General features: G+C 36.5%; 1 protein-coding gene across 1 annotated transcript in view; it reads right to left on the bottom strand.

The window, feature by feature from the left end:
* The window catches only part of LOC112055964 (PRL-1 phosphatase), a 36,986-nt gene extending 19,918 nt beyond the window's left edge, over positions 1 to 17,068 (bottom strand). The window contains exon 1 of the mRNA XM_024096269.2: positions 16,910 to 17,068. The gene's annotated coding sequence lies outside the window, so the exon portion shown is untranslated. The remainder of the gene's footprint in view (positions 1 to 16,909) is intronic.
* Between the last annotated feature and the right edge of the window lie 424 nt (positions 17,069 to 17,492).

The following is a 17,492-nucleotide window of genomic DNA, read 5'->3' as shown; positions in this document are numbered from 1 at the left end:
ATCAATGATTAATATGTCATATGCAATCCGGCTGGTTATTTCGGAGGTTAACGCATTTAAATTAACCCCTTAGTTTTATTAATATATTAAAAGCACATAAGAAAATATAGATATACAAACAGTAAACAGCGCATATTTATTATATAGTTTGGTATTTCTAAAAATAGCAACTCTTAAAACTGTTCTGGAAGCTCTCGAACTTTCATGGAAACGTGGACGTATTCGAGATGTTGTCTTAATTAAATCTGGAAACGATGTTCTCATTTTAATCGTCCACGTGATCAAAACACGTGGAACCACCAACGTGCTTTCCTAACACAAACAATTGGTGGCTATTGTTGTCGTTCGGCCCTCCAAGCACCCACAGTAAACGTGCCATTTTGAAATACCCAACCAAATCGATTAATCCACGTGCAGATGCTTTTGATTATTTTGTCAATATGTCTCGACATTGGAGAAGAGCTATCTATAAATCACGAAAGATAAAGTCAGGAGATTTATTGGGAATCTTTTCTACAAACTAGATACTGGTGTACCAATTTACTTGTACTATCAGGTATATTATTATCCTTGTTCATACAATCAATCAATTTTCCAACTATCATGAGATTAGCTCTAAGACACTAGAAATTGATATTATTCTCGCTTTATTATTATATAAGTGAGCCAAATGTAAAACAATTTTGATTGAAAACGTGTTCAAAATTAGACACAAACTCTTGCAACCAATACAAAAAGTTAATGATATCAATGATTCGTGATACACACTGCTAATACACCGAACTGCTTTTTTTAAACTTAGCCGGAAATCTCTCCTGAGTCAAAAAAAGATGCAAAGCATTATAAACCCATCATATTTTATTAAAGTGAACAACAAGCTACCTCGAAAGCCAAAATATCGTTGCTGTAATGCTGTAATCACAAAGTCTGAAGGTCAGCACTTCAATTAATTCTCCTTAGAAACATGAACAATGGTAAATGATCGCCGATTGTCAAAATGTCGTTGCCAACAATGCTTTTGATAAATACGGACACTACAGATAAAGATGGATTCCGAGTTAGATTGTCGAGAATATTCTAACTGATAAGAAATTACGCTGATTTTTTATCAACCGAATTTTGTTATCAAAGTGTGACCGATATAACACAGGCATTGATTATACCAGATAAAACATTATACCTAAATACTTAGTATGCGTTTAGGGTTAGCATTCAGCCAATGGAAAGTGAATGTAACTTGAACGCTTTGTGATGCAGCGTGCAATAGAGGGGGAGTGGTGCAAATCAACTTTCACAAAGCATCTGCACCATTGCATTTCTAGATTCCGTTTCAGAATGACATACAAATAAACTTGATGAAACCAAACATCAGAACAATGAATGATTGACTTGAAATGAATGCTTTATCAACATTGTATAACATCACAAAAGCATTAGACATCAAGTTCAGAAAGTTGACTGACAAATTGCTGCAATCACTGGAATCGTAATATATACAAGATTTAATCACAGTTCCAACGGAAGGTTGTTCGGCAAAAGGCTATACATATCCGTACCTGTTACAGCTTATCACGGGTTTACGTGACTTGAAATTCTGGCCCTTAATACCAAAGGACACGACTGTTTTGAACATTTAGTGGAAATAACCTCTGATAACTATAAACTTTTATAGTTATCAGAGGATATACTAAAACTGTACGTTAACAATATTATAATTAATTATAATAACGAAGAAATTACAGAATCAGAAGCTAGAACATTTAGAATTGATCTGCGCAACGGTTGTCCTCGTTACCCGATACTATTAAGTCTTTAGATCGGAATAACATAAATCAATTGACTACCTATCGTAAACAGCGGTAATTTAGGTCTATACATATAAATAGAAAAGGCTTCTATGACTGTATTTTGACAGAGATTAACCGACTTTTTACTTTTTACTTTACTTTATTAATACTTCATCTATTTTTAAGGCTCTCCATTCGGTTTCCAGTGCAAATTCATGCATATTCATCTTAGCTAGGAATGTTTTAACTTAAGTATATAAATTCAAAAAGGAATCGAGTGTGTCTTAAAACTTTGCATAAGTTCTTAATTTTAAAACACCAAACTTCATCAAATACTTCTCATTAAACGGTTACCTATTTGGTGGCTTATTAAGCCTCGCAGCGGGAATAGGTAATCTTGTATCTGTCGAGACGAACGATGCAGCCCTACCAGTTTATATTGCAACGGGAAACGGGTCGCGACCCACTTCGCCGGGATCAATACTCGGTCATCGACTCCGCCTGCGCCCCGTACTGAGTTTCCCCCTTCGCGGATTAGGAGCCACGCTCGACCTTCCGTTGATAGAACTCTAAAAATAGCTCTACACGAGTGCAATGTCAGAATAGATAAAACATGTACAGACGTTTTCTTCAGTTACGTTAGAATGTATCTTAGTTAGTAGTTTCAATAACTCGTCCCTTAAGTTCATCATCATTATAATGTTGATGCCCTGGCCTCCCTACTTATAGGTGAGGGTATATGCAGCTTAAACCCACCACGCTGCCCCAATGCGGGCTTAGGTTGGTAAAGTTAAACTTAATGAGTTTAACTTTACCAGTGGTAGTTAATACTACCACTGGTAAAGTTCAGATATTAATTATAGTGACCAAGACTTAATATATAAATAAATATAATTTTCAAAATTGTGATCTGAAACTAATAGACTAACATCTGGACCATCGAAGCAGTTCATCGTCACATGACTTATATGACATTGCTGTTTTTTTTGCGATTGCAAAAATTGTACTACCGTCATCCTGGAAGACGAGATGTCTCTAGATCCAAAAATAATTCACTACTTAATACTTTTCACTAATATTATAAACGCGAAAGTTTGTATGGATGTATGGACGTTTATTACTTTTACAGTTTATTACTTTAAACTGGAATGGATTTGGCTAAAATCTGGCATGGAGATAGATTATATACAGTAGGACTATATGTTATCCTGGAAAACTCCATGGTTCCGTGGGTTTTAGGAAAAACTTAATTTTATACAGACGAAATCACGGACTCTAATAACTAATAAATCGATAGATTCTTGCTCAAAATCTATAAATACGATAATAAATACTTACAAGATTAATCCGAAAGTACAACGACAATACCACAAATTGTTAAATATCATTTAAACTCCTACTAGTGTTTGCACAAGTGAACAAAACAAGTGTCTGTCACAGAAGTCAAAACTTTAAAATATAAAAATATTAGGCATTACAATATTAAATTAATGATGTAAGTAAATTGTAATGTGTAAAATTATAAAAGATTAATATTTGAAACTGAATAACAACTGAAGCAATTAGCTGATAAATGAAGATGTAATTAATGCGCTGAAGGGGAAATCCGCTACGTCAACTATAATATACGACGCAGAAAGATAAAAAATATAGTTACTCTACGACAATAACTTAAAAAAATACATAACATAACATTAATCTAGTGTGGGATCGATTATGGTAATGCACTGCCCCTGGATTTTGGTCCTTTATGAGATTAGTGTCGCTGGATTAAAAAAAAAATACGAACTAGAGTTGAACTCGCTCATCGAGGGTTCAAAGTAAAATCCACATATATAAAAGCGAAAGGTCACGTAAAAGTAGAAATTTGGCAGAGAGATAGTTTATAGTTAGTACCTAGACGTCCGCTAAGAACGGATTGAGGAGGTGGGCGGACAAAATCGCAGGCGTCTACTAGTTAAGAAATATTTTTAAAAGTTCGCCGCGTACCTAATTTTTTTTTTATAATTTTACTTTTTTACACTGTGAGCAGGATTTGTTGGTTACTTTGCTTACATTGCAACCGCTTTTCCGTTTTTAGCAGCTTTATCGTGATCTCTTTGTCAGGGTCAGATTCTGAATCTGAGTAGATGAGAACACTAACACAGACTCAGAATCTGACCCTCTAACTTGTTCCTTCTCAGAAGATACAAATTATGAAAGATTCATAAGAAGATTGGCAAGACTTTTTGGGCCGCGGCAAGTGTATAATTTTTTTTTGTGCAAAACTGTTTTGACCCCATGCGAATAATCGCTTAAGGGTTAAGGGTTAATCGCTGTTCCTACTTAAGTTGCTAGGCAATTAGTGTTTCTGATAAATTGTTCTGACAGCTGAACCAGTTCAACATCGATCGCTCGTTTGAATATGTTTCATTGCTAAATCGTCAGAATGTCCTGACCGTGCGTGGGTCGCGGCGTGACCTGACTCACTGACCTGGTTAGCACGAAGAGTGCCGTTCTAACTGCCCTGAAATACATCTAGCCGGCTACATTTGACGGTGTATCTTTAGACGACTTAGTACATCTGACGGTACGAATTGCTAGTTATGCGTATGGGACATAATTGTAGTTGATGCCCCTTGGACTCTTAAGAAGCGTTTTGGTTCTTCGTTCCTGATCCTCAATGCGAAGTTATGAAATGCTCTTTCAGCTTCCATTTTCTCTATCACCTACAACATGGGTATATTAAAGTCAAGAGTGATTAGGCATCTTCTAGGAAAGCGCGTTCCACCATAGGCTGCAACATCGCTTACTGTCAAACATGATTGCAGCTAAGCGCTCGTCTTATATAATGTGAAAAATAGTAAGCTGTTTTTTATAGCTGTTATAATTGACAGCCCATCGCCCAAAACATAACAACACTTCGCACAAGGCCTGCAAACAACGTCCTGCAATATAAAGCTGTGATCATTGACGTACCCAAGTGTTAGCACTTAGTCACGGGACATTCGCCATGGCGAATATCAGACTCTTAATGGGTAGTTGGGACCCATGAGTAGGTATTGTGTGAGATCAGTCCATACCGTCGCGTCGTTAAAATTGGATTGGTGACGTAAGAATCCGGGGACTTCGTGTTTGATACTGTTCAATATTCGATCTATCGGATAGAAAGTTCATCCATAATTCAAAATAGAATTTCATATTGCATCAGTTTAAAAAACTTATAAAGAACGTTTAAATGCAAAATTTTAATGTATTTCAGCCAACGCAGCGTGTTAAAACTGTCCAACTCGAGAACATTCTCCGTGACATTCACAACATAATATGTACACAGCAATTTAAAATTGCATTTGCACCTACGTTCACGTCATGTTTATTATATTGATATTTTATATGGTTAACATTCCTCTACGTATTACACGATCTCAAATTAAGAGTAAAAATTAACTTTAACAAATGCTAGACGACGCCCTGCGGTTTCACCCGCGTAGTTCCCGATTCCGTGAGAATACGAGGATAAAATATAGCCTGACATACTCACAAAAAACGTGGCTTTCTAATGGTAAAACAATTGGGTTCAAAGTGGGTTCAGTAGAACCCCTTACAATACCACAAACTTTACCTCTTTATAATATTACTCTAGGCTAGCAGTCGCTTAGCGGTTTCACCCACTTTCCGTTACCGTTCCCGTGGGAATACGGTGATAAAATATAGCCTACATTCACCAGGGATAATGTAGGATTATACTGGTGAAAGAATTTTTCAAATCGGTTCAGTAGTTTCAGAGCATATTCAATTCAAACAAACAATCAAATCTTTATAATATTAGTGTAGAAAGTAGATAGATATTTAATCAAGTATAATTCTTCACTAGCATGAGTATGGGTTAAATTTGGCACTACAACCATAAATATGTACACAGGTAGACAGCTGATTACGGAATTGGGTTAACATTCTTCAAGTAAACTATAACACAACCGTTTCATAACAACTTCGCTGCGACTTGTAACTAGGCCACATCGACCTGAATACATTCGATTGATTGAACTAAATACAAAGGACGAAGTGTAACTGTCACCTATCAATGGAAGTACCGTTTCCATAATCATAATTTGTAAATGTTTACTTTAATATCCCCTGTAAACCATTGAAACTAAACAAACTCTATTAACAGAGTAGGTACATTCGAGGTAATAAAATTAATACATTTAAACATAAAACTGTTGAAAAAGTCCAATATATGTAGAGCAGTTCGTTCGTTCGTTACCAATATTCGAATCACTGCTTAGCTCGAGTCTCCTCTCAGAATGACAGGGGTCAGGCCAATAGCAATAGTCCACCACGCTGGCCCAATGCGGATTGGCAGACTTCACACACGCAGAGAATTAAGAAAATTCTCTGGTATGCAGGTTTCCTCACGATGTTTTCCTTCACCTTTTGAGACACTTGATATTTAATTTCTTAAAATGCACACAACTGAAAAGTTGGAGGAGCATGCCCCGGACTGGATTTGAACCCACACCCTCCGGAATCTGAGGCAGGGGTCATATCCACTGGACTATTAATAATAATCATCATCGTTAGCAGCCTATTTTAATGGCGTTAAAGTTAAGGGTTTGCAATTTGCAATTGCACGTTGTAGAGTCAACATCTCCTGAGGATGCTCCGGTTTCGGGGTGAAACGTACGTAGAGAGTATTTTGTCGGACCTGGGTGACGTTGTCGCATGGGTTCGCCGAATTTTCGCGGATGATAGCAAAATAAATAAATCATTATATAATTAAAGTTAAGGGTGTTAAGTCAATTGTTAAAAACAAATTAGCCCGAAGTCTCAAGTCATGAAGGGTTTATCTCATTTAGTTTACCAATTCCTTTACCCCACCTCCTTCAATAAACTATTTCCTAGGCGCCATATTGCATTGACAATCAAATTGTACAACAGAAGCGATTTACGTTCCAAGATTCTACCAAATCATAGAAAGTTAAGTAAAAGCTTAAACGAAAGTCTACCATCTAAGGTCAAATCACATTAAGTAATATAATTAAACACGAATTATTACGTGCTTACTTGAAATATCAGAGGTCATATCAGGGCTAGATCTAATCAATCGTGCCTGCCGAGTGTTTTAAGAAAGGACGCGGTGAGAGCGTCGCCCCGAGTTCGAAAGCCCGCCATTCAGGAGCACCGTGCAACGACCCTAAGCCCTAGCGGTGCGTTGAGAACCGGTGCCTTTATATATAACCACCAGACCGGCCCCCTTTGGCCTACCTAATAGACTAAGAGCAAGCGACAGACTTGACTATAATCTCCCCTGATGGTAATCGATGATGCAATGTAAGGTGGGAGCGGGCTAATTGTAACGAGGAGGATGAAAATCCACACCCCTTTATGTTTCTACACGACATCGTAACGGAGCGCTAAATCACTTGGCGGTACGCTTTTGACGATAGGATGGTAACTAAAACTTGGCAAAGTCGTGCGCGCAGGGCATCGCGAGTGTTACGAACACTCGCGATGCCCTGCGCGCACGACTTAATACCCGCGCAGTCCTTCTCTCTGTACCACCAATTATGGATTACCACCAATTATGGATTTTGAACTGTGGTTGCTTTGGGAGATAGCAAGTTTAAAAGATCCTCAACCGTCAAGTATAAAGTGTAATTTTTTTATTATTTTCTTCGGCATAATTTATGAGAAATTATAAGACCCTTTAAGTTTTATCTTAAATTGTGTTTTTTGAAGGGTTGGCGAAGTTGAGTTACTGGCGATATCACCATCATTATCATCATCAGCCGATGGGCGTCCACTGCAGGACATAGGCCTCTTGTAGGGTCTTGCCGCCTGCATCCTGCGAAGCCAGACATTCATAATGCAGTCGCTGGCTCTTCATCTATAATGGTCGATTCAAACAACGTGCAAGGGCTCGAATTTCTCGAACTTCACTTAATGAAAGGGATTCGTTTTTTTAATTCGGTCTCGGTATTAGGGTGTGTCATTGGGACTTTTTGACACTCACCCTTCACCCACGAATAACGATGCGTCTACTGCATTTTCCAGTTTAATGACGCTTATTGGTTCGTAGTACTAAATTTCATATTACGACTATAATACGAAGTACACATTTCGTACTAAATTCGCCGGCTGAGTGACGAATAGTCACTCATTGAGTGCATATGATAATATGCGTATAATTTTCGTCATAGGCCAGTGGATATGACCTCTGCCTCGAATGGGTTCGAATCCGGTCTGGGGCATGCAGTTCCAACTTGTCAGTTGTGTGAATTTAAAAAAATTAAATATCACCTGTCTCAAACGGTGAAGCAAAAACATCGTGAGGAAACCTGCATACCAGAGAATTTTCTCAATTCTCTGCGAGTGTGAAGTCTGCCAATCCGCATTAGGCCAGCGTGGTGGACTATTGGCCCTAACCCCTCTCATTCTGAGGAGACTTGAGCTCAGCAGTGAGCCGAATATGGGTTGATAATTATGACCCTCAACCGTAAAAGTAGGTGTATTCGTTAGAGACCCTTCAAGTTTGATCTTGAAGTGTTTTTTGAAGGGTTGCACAAAGCTCGCTGACTGACGATTGGGCATTATTTCTTATCATATGACAAGAAAAATTGCACATGTACGGGACTAAAACCTACCACTTCTCATAGCCACGTTCTAAACCCCATAGTTGCTTACCGTTTCAACTTAGTATGAGGATGATCTGGCAGTAGCAGGTTCTCCTGCTGTTATTGTAACATCGCAACAGTGAGCGCACTTCCGTTAACAGCTACAATAAGTCACTGTGACTATCAAACAATGAGAATCAGGCCTTACAAATAATACAAAAAAGATAAGAAAAAAATGGTCCATAATAAGAGACTCGTATGACAATGATTCGCTCAAGTATAACTTTATTTTACGGCTCCATCCGAGTGGACCGCAATAACGAATATATTATACGAATCCAACAATACAGCCACCGCCATTTATGATTCCTCATTACGTAGTAATAGGAAATGCTGGACAATTTCCGGCGACTATTTTATGTATAATGCCCGCTCTTCAAGTTGGCCTAAACATTGGCTAATACGCTGGCCAATAAATTGGCTATCATGTAGTGCGGGTGTTTCGAAATATTCAATATTCGCCACAATGTTGGCCGAAGTGAAGAACGACTATTATGAGTATTGGCCAACGTGTTGGCCATCGTGAAAAGCGAACATAAGTGTAATATACCGCTGAGAGCGACAAAATTTTGGGGATGAAACGACGTGGTCATAAACATTTTATATCAAAATATTCCTTCTTCGCGTAAATATTTCTAGTATGCTTTTAATTGAAGAATAATTTTAATGTTTTTCACAAACATTAAATAGCTTACAGACAAAGCACATCAGAAAAAGTGAGCATAGATCGGTTTTGCTGATTTGCGATTTTTTTTACGGTAAATAGGCTTCCGCTTAATTACAATCATGCCTAATGGTAAGTAATGATGATATCTAGAATGACCTTTCCTAGAAATTGCATATTCACTTGAAGGTGTTTAGAGGCAGGAAACACGGACGCAGGTATTGTAGGTGACAGATTAGATTCTGATTTTGTGAATCTTCCTAGAATACCTACTACAAAAATAATCACACCACACTAATATTAAGAAAGTTTGTGTGAAAGTGTGTATGTTTGTTCCTTCTTTGCCCTGCGGCTACTGAATCGATTTAGCTGAAATTTGGAATGGAAATGGATTTTACTCTGGATTAACACATAGGCTACTTTTCATCCATCCACATTTCCCGCAAGATTTGTGAAAAACTTTTGTGAAAAATTTGTGAAAAATTCCACGCGGGCGAAGTCTTGGGCGTCCGCTAGTATCTTTCTCTTGCTAAATAGATTTAGCAAGAGAGAGATACTACAAATTAAATTCTTAATTGTAAAGTACATATGTATTAGGTCGCTACCGGTAGTTTAAAATCGATGAATTTTATCCAAAACCTACTCGTAAATCAAGTTGTCTCGAATGGCAACATGCCAAAGATAAATCCCCCAAACAGGAAAGGCAGACGTTTTCCTGTGCTCCCAGACGACAAATAAAGGACATACGAGTAAGATCATTGATCATCATTTACAGCAAAATAAAGGATTTATCTTCGTCTGCGAAAAGAAATAAGATTTAAGCCTAGGTTGGAAGTAACGCTGTATGTATAGGTTTGTGTTTGCTAGATTTAGATTTATACTTACCACATATTAAGTAGATTGTTGTGAAACTTTAAAGGTTTAAAAGTTGATCTGTATTTTTATTATTTACTATTATTATAGGTATAGACCCTTTGAACATTCAAATGAGATTTATATTTATTTATTCATAGCCTTCATGTAAATGTCTTATTTTGTAACTTTATAAGCAGATTCGTTATTTATACCCAAGAGAAATATAAATGTAATGAGTAATACAAAAAAAAACAATTCTTATCTTATACTTTATCTAAATCATATGATGATTAGTTTTATTATTCTCACTAGGCATCAACAGAGAATGTTTTGAAACTATGAATCACTTGCTAAATATGTCGGGATGAATCAAACTTGGCAAAAAATAATTTTCAATGCAAATTTGTCTTTGATCTCAACTGTGTTTGCACTTTGTAAAGTTGTTCAGTTTTAAATAGGATTCATATTATTTGCTTTTCAAAGAAAAATCGTATACAAATAAAAATAAACATTCAAATGTTTGTACATGTTACTCAAGTAGGTATATGTATAACATTAAATATATATAATAACAGTCCATCTTTACTACCCTAGTAGTATGTAAACACTCATACTTAAAAGTAATCATGCCATTCCATCTTAAAGGTTTAATCCCTAATGTATTTTATATAGTCCCGATTCCTGAACGACATTCTAACAATATAGGCTTCGTTATCAGAAAAAAAACAGACAAGTGAGAGTCCTTGCCCACTGTGGATTCCGTACAAATATATGTATATTTTAACATAGTATGGTGTTCTACATATTTGCTTAACCACGAGGGTTGATTAAGTACTTTAAAAATAATTTAATTATAAATGTATACTTTCAGAGTTTTTCTTATAGTTAGTATAATTTAAATTCGATACATCCACGCGTTTTGATAAAGGATCTTGATGGATGGACAACGAAGATCCTATAGGGATAGCGTTGCTTCCTTTTAAGCTACGGAATTCTAAAATTATTCGTGGAGTGGTGATGCACCCCCATTAATTAAGCCCATGGGTCAGTGGGCTCGTGGCACATTACCAACTATTAACTAATTGAATAGAAGCTATAATGGCCGGTATGCTAACGCTTGGATAGTTAGCAACAGTGACTGACCAAAATTATAGACTTTGAACAATAAATAAGTGTATCTAAGATGTTCTTTTTTCAGAAAAAAGTTTGGCTTTAGTTGTAGGTAGGTGTGTGAAGCAGCAAAACATAAACATGATAAATTATATATCATTGTCTTTGAGTGGTACAGAAAAGAGCTCACATGCTTTAGTAATTTTCTTTCTAATTTCCATCTGACACCTTTTTGAACGTTCACAGGAAATATATGTCATATTACCAACTCGGGAAATCGCAGATATGCGTACATACAACGCACAAAAACACAATAGCATTGGAACCCACAATGCCAATAGAGAGACAAGAACAAGATATAATGGACGCAGCAATAAAAAAGATGAATTCGAAATCATGTTTTCCTAATAAGGGCTTAGAATAAGATGTCAACGTTTGATGAGGACAATTTTTTTCTGATCGTTGCTTCTTGATGCCGGCTACTTGAAGGGACCTCATCAGGGGTTTTGGGCGAGAGTAAAGTATCGCCTGATGGAGCCTGAAGGCAGAAGCAGAAGAGACGAGCGGACCGACTCTATAATGGGCGTCTCCTCTGAGTCTCGGACCTCGGCTTAGAAAGCCGTTCTGGATAAGGACAAAGAGCGTATTACAGATGATGAGGTTGTAGTACAATCATATTATCAGTTTAACCTCTTGAAAAAGAGAAAAGAGCTCTTGTAGTCCAGTTACCCAGTATTACCAATTCTCTGTTCTACTGTCAAAGTTAAAAAAACTTACATAATTCATACTACCTACGGGTAGCAACATAACCCTACCTTTTGTCTTTTCCGTAATCAGGTAAAAATAGGGCGAAGTTGGACTCATCATAAATGAATGCAATAAAACATTCTATATTAACTATAATTCTATCGAAGTATACTCGTATGCTATTAGTCGTACTTTGGCAACCAATCACAACTCTTCAAAACATAAACGAATTGTAATTTGGCTTTCGAGTCGAACACTCGTGAACTTAAAGACTGTTCGAAATAAATATAGTACGAGTATCTACCTACATTTGATAAATAAGAAAATTTTTAGTGTCACGGATATAAATAGGCGCTGGGCTATTTTTATTTTGGCACAAGCGTTTTTATTCAGTTTCTGTACGATTTATGGTCAGCCATGCGTGTAGTGATGTGGACTGTAGTCTAGTGATGTGCTGAAAATCTACATGCGTATCCACGGAAATCCAGGAAGATATCGAGATATCTTTTAGCTTCCTACTTTTCTTCTTTGTGGTCATTTTTTTAACTAATTTTAAACACAAAACCAAACATAAACGTTATCTATACTGCACTGCCCAGTGTCACACTAAACTATAAATTAATGCAAATCAAAGCATGGCCTGCCTGCTGTTTCGGCAACCGTGGCGTCACAGAAATCTTAGTTATTAAAACTTCTATTCGTGGGCATAAAAATCTTAGTAACGACAACTAAGTATCGTTTCGATATCTCACCGATACCGATTGAGAAAAAAAGTTGAGATCCGTATCCGCAGATCTTGACTACAAACATTCGTATACATGGATACACATTTTTAACGATCCGGCACATCACTATTGTGGTCTTACGGGTTATCGTCAACGTCGGCGCAGGGCAACACGCTTGTCAAGGCCGGGTCGATGTCCTGCGCCCCAATCGGGGTTCAAGAACACCATAGTAGAGGATTGAATTCCTAAACGGGTTAATAAACCTGATAATAAAATAAAAAAAATTTGTTGTCTGAACCTGACCTCGATTGTAATGGGTCAGTTTTATCTTATTCTGTGAAATAAAGATATGTAATAAAGGAGTACAGTGTAAGAGTTACTTTGATGTGCCTTGAGATCGTGTAGACTTGGAGAATAAAGCCTTTGCCATATAGTTGTCTCTTTTTAGCTCTTGATTTAGACATGCCGTTGTACGCGTTATTGTGCCATTTATGGTTGCTGAATCCTATGTAACAATTTCTTGCGTTTGTATGTAGCATTGCTATATAACATTATTTAAATCACGCATCATTCTCGTAGGGGTAGACAGAAAACACATCCTTCCACTTGTGATCCTTGCCTATCTCGCTTGCTTCTTCCATTCCCGTCAATCGTTTCATACAAGTTAATCGGTCTCGGATACTCTTACCATAACCTTTGCCCTTTATTGAGAATGTCCTTCTATTTGGTCCAGAAACACTAGACATTAGGCAATGGTCTCCCCTTTCAAACGCTTCTATTCACCGTCGCCTTATAATCTCTTTTCTTTAATTCTCTCTACGTGCCCGTACGTGACAAAATGATGTGTCGTAGGTATACGTAATACTAGAGCCTTTCTAGATGAGTACTGTTTACCAACAAACAAATTAAAAATGATGGTATAAATCACTTGTCATTTCATAATAATTAAAATTAGATAGGTATAGTTAATATATTTTGAATAACATTTTATAAACAAACAACACATACTTTAAAAGAAATAAGTTGTGATATGACATGCGTTTCCTACCTTCATTTCTAATTTGTTTGTTGGTAAACATTACACATCGAGCAGGGCTACAGTATAGAGCATGTTTTGCTGTAACTTATGGGAAAAGCCAAAACCATGATCAGTATGTAAAATAGGTGCGTTTTTTTAATTCTGCTAAACGCACGTCATACAGACGACCTCCTCTACGTTATACATATAGTTAAATGTAATGAAACTTGAAAGAGCATTCTCCTTCATTATGTAGGGCTGTATGTAAAAACAAACAAATGTGTTCATTCAATGCAGTGATGATGTATTTATATGAACAATTGTACATAGTAGGTAATCTAATATATAAAATTCTCGTGTCACAGTTTTCGTTGCCATACTCCTCCGAAACGGCTTGACCGATTTTGATGAATTTTTTTGTGCTTATCCGGTATCTATGAGAATAGGCCAACATCTATTTTTCAAACCCCTAAATCCTAGGGGTAGGGTAAAAGTAGGGTATGACTAGGGTAGGGGTAGGGTTGAGGTACGGTAGAGGTAATGTAGGGGGTAGGAGTAGGGTAGAAGCAGGGTAGGGTAGGGATAGGGAAGGAGTGCATCATAAGTCAAAGCGAAGCTTGAGCGGGTCCGCTAGTTGTATATAAAATCTTTATTTATGACAATAACAACAAGGAAAGTGAGCGAATACGCAACGAATGCAGGAACTTCATAAAAAAAATGGCGAGGGCAGCTCACTTGCGCAAACGTGACGTCAATGCCTATCTACTATACCTACTTCATTAGGACTCGCGTCAACTCGCTTCTATTTTCGCATGAGAATAAATAAGCAAATAATTAATTACCTTTAATTCTGCTAAATCTATAATCGAGATTTACTTCTGATTTTAATTAATAATTTACGTGCTATAGGCCTAAGTGACTTTGGTTCGTCTGCGGATCTCCTTATTTCTGATTCGATCGCACAGAGAAACTCTAAGCATAACTCGCTGATCGCTCCATCATCGCCCGCTGAGTGACTTTGAGCCTTGTAATAAGGCCCATAATTAGCGACCAAGTATCATTGCGACCCATAGTTCGAAGGGACGTTAGGGTCCCAAGGTGTTGGCGACCCCGCACCGGAAAGTGCAGTTTACTTATCTATTAAATAAAAAATTATTTAATAAAACATTTTTATCAATGAATAAATATAAAAACTATTAATCTTTTCTATGTAGAAATAGAAATGCCAATATAATGTTCTAAACAAGTCTTCTTAATATGGCTTCACTATTGAACTGAAAGGGAATGCCCTCACTTATTTGCATAATTATTATTAATCAGTGTTACATAACAACACAGCTTCTATAATATACATTGTCTAATAAAATATATCAAGTAAAACACAGAGTTTTTGATTTCAAAATATTTTTCCATCATTAATTGCCAAAATATAATTTATAAAAACAAATATTGATGACAAACCAAACACTACTGCAAGCTAAGATTTCAAACTTTTTAATACTGAGTAATACCTTATAATTTTTTTTATATTAGTAATGTTTTATGAATACAAAAAACTCAATGTCATGTCTCAACATATTTAAATTACCTACTTATTTATCCAACAAACATTCTCCTGTCCAGAATGTAATTTCAATTCAATAAAAGTTCTCACTCAAAAATTCTGCATTCAGTGTGTGTTCAAAGTTCAAAAAACAATAATGCTGTTCTATACAATCTGTAATATAAAAATGAATGTATGAAATGTGTTGCTAAGCGCGAATGGCGGAACTGAATTGGCTAATTTCATTTTTTAGAATACTCGTTGAAGTACGACAATGGTTTTTAGAGTTTTTTTAGGGTAGGGGTAGGGTAGGATAGGTTAGGATAGTAGGGTAGTAGGGTGGGGTAGTAGGGTAGGGTAGGGCAGAGGTAGGGTAAAGTTAGGGTGGGAGTATAAATATAAATGTCATACATCCCGGATTCTACTTCAGAGTTTCTCACTCAGTCCCATAATGTACCCGGCACCCACATAGTTAATCCATGGAATGCTAAGATATTTGTCTACATTTTCCTTAATAATTATTTTTACTTGAATGGTTTGATATTTAAATTATTATTCATCTATTCAGGGCAAAGAGCAACGAATAAAATATCATATAATTCAATTATAAGGTGCAAGACAAATGTCAACCAATAGCGACAGAGTTGTCCCAGTTCCAGCTCTTTTGTCCCAACACAACGAAAGAAAGGGTTTATTTTAACATTAAATAGGCGAGTGCTTGGCTGCAAACATTGCTTGACAGTAAGCAATAATGAAGCCTATGGTGGAACATACTTGCTTTGAAGAAGCATATTTACTCTTGACTTGAAGATACCCTTGGAAAATGGAAGGGCATTGCAAAACTTTGACGTGTGGATCAGGAATGAAGAGCCAAAACCCTTTGTATGAGTCCTATGCAATGCCTGGCAGTTGTAAGATAAAAAGGTGAAGAAGCAACTAGATCGAGAAGTTCCCGGGCACACTCTACAAATTAATCCTGATTAGACTTATTTATTGTGCTTTTTCTAACCCTGCTGTTATTATTCACTGGATGCAAGTGGCTCAGAATTGTGATGTTTGGAAGTCCCTACTAAACGTCTATGTCCTGCAGCGGATGTCCATCGGCTGATATGATGATGATGACGATGATGAAGAAAGTAGGTAGTTTGATTATAGACAGATGTATGTAACAGAAAAATGCTTGCTTTGCTTTTTATTCAAGTTATTTCAATGATATGAACTGCATAAAAGATCATAGATAGCTATTGCACAATGCATTACAAAAAAGTGTAACTATACATTTCATAATCATTACATGTTATAAACAATACATTGTTTTATAGGTGTTTCTACCTACTTATGTACTTATAGTCTTTAATTATAAACTTCAAGGTAAATGTTAAGATGATGAGTTATAAGAGGCTAATGAATAGCTACTTTACATACTGAAACATTTTGTGTTAGTATGTAACCATATGAAATCGGTTTGGTCAGTAGTTTGAAACAAATTGTGGTAACTTTCGAGTTTTAACCTATCAAGTGTCATACTACACCCATCTGCAGATATTGATTATGTATTATTGGGGTTGTTTCATATTAATTTATTTTAGATACATGTTTAACGCAGGTACGGCATAATAATACTAATTGTAATTTGAACTTATAAAAATATGATAATAATTTGTTCCACGACGCCAGTCGCTTTTCGCTTAGCCTGCCTGCAGTGACGTCTGTGGTAAAGGCAGGGCACGACCTTCGCTCGTTGTACGAATTAAGAAAATCTATACGATATTTATGAAAAACAACTAGTGAATCGTTGACTTACCTCCACAGCCATACACATTGAATAAAAGTTGAGCGGATTCAGCCGTGAACAGCCAAGAAATCACTACACACGCGAGAAACGTGTGCACAGCACAAAAGAAATTGTGAAACTAAAATTTTATGTTGCCAGAAGAAAAATTTACTTAATTATATTGCAAAGTTGCCAGTTAACATTCATGAATTTCTATCAATTTATGTTTGTTTTGGAAATAAAATAAATAATTAGCCTGCAATAAAAAAATAAGATGTTCCTTATATTCTCTTCTCCAAACAGAGAAGAAGGATCATTGATTGTTGATTCCCGTGTGTTATTTGCATTTTGCTCCGTGTGTGTGACCGGAAATGTTATTACCGAGCATGACAAAAAAGTACACTGTCTCCATTGGTTGAGCTGCTTGTTGCCATGGGTAACGCTTAGCTTATTCGATAAAGTTTTGCATGGTGAATGGATAATGACTTCTCTTTTTACTAAAGAAAAAGCCAAAAAGGAAGGGTCAAAAATTCATCTACACAATAAATAGCTTTATTTAATATTATTTGATTAAAATCAAATCAATCCTTGTTTAAAGCTTCTTGAAATGTAA

The sequence above is a fragment of the Bicyclus anynana genome, chromosome 1, assembly GCF_947172395.1.
Source record: "Bicyclus anynana chromosome 1, ilBicAnyn1.1, whole genome shotgun sequence".
Lineage (NCBI taxonomy): Eukaryota > Metazoa > Arthropoda > Insecta > Lepidoptera > Nymphalidae > Bicyclus > Bicyclus anynana.
Note: the sequence above shows the minus strand (reverse complement) of the source record. Positions and strands in the feature narration are given on the sequence as shown.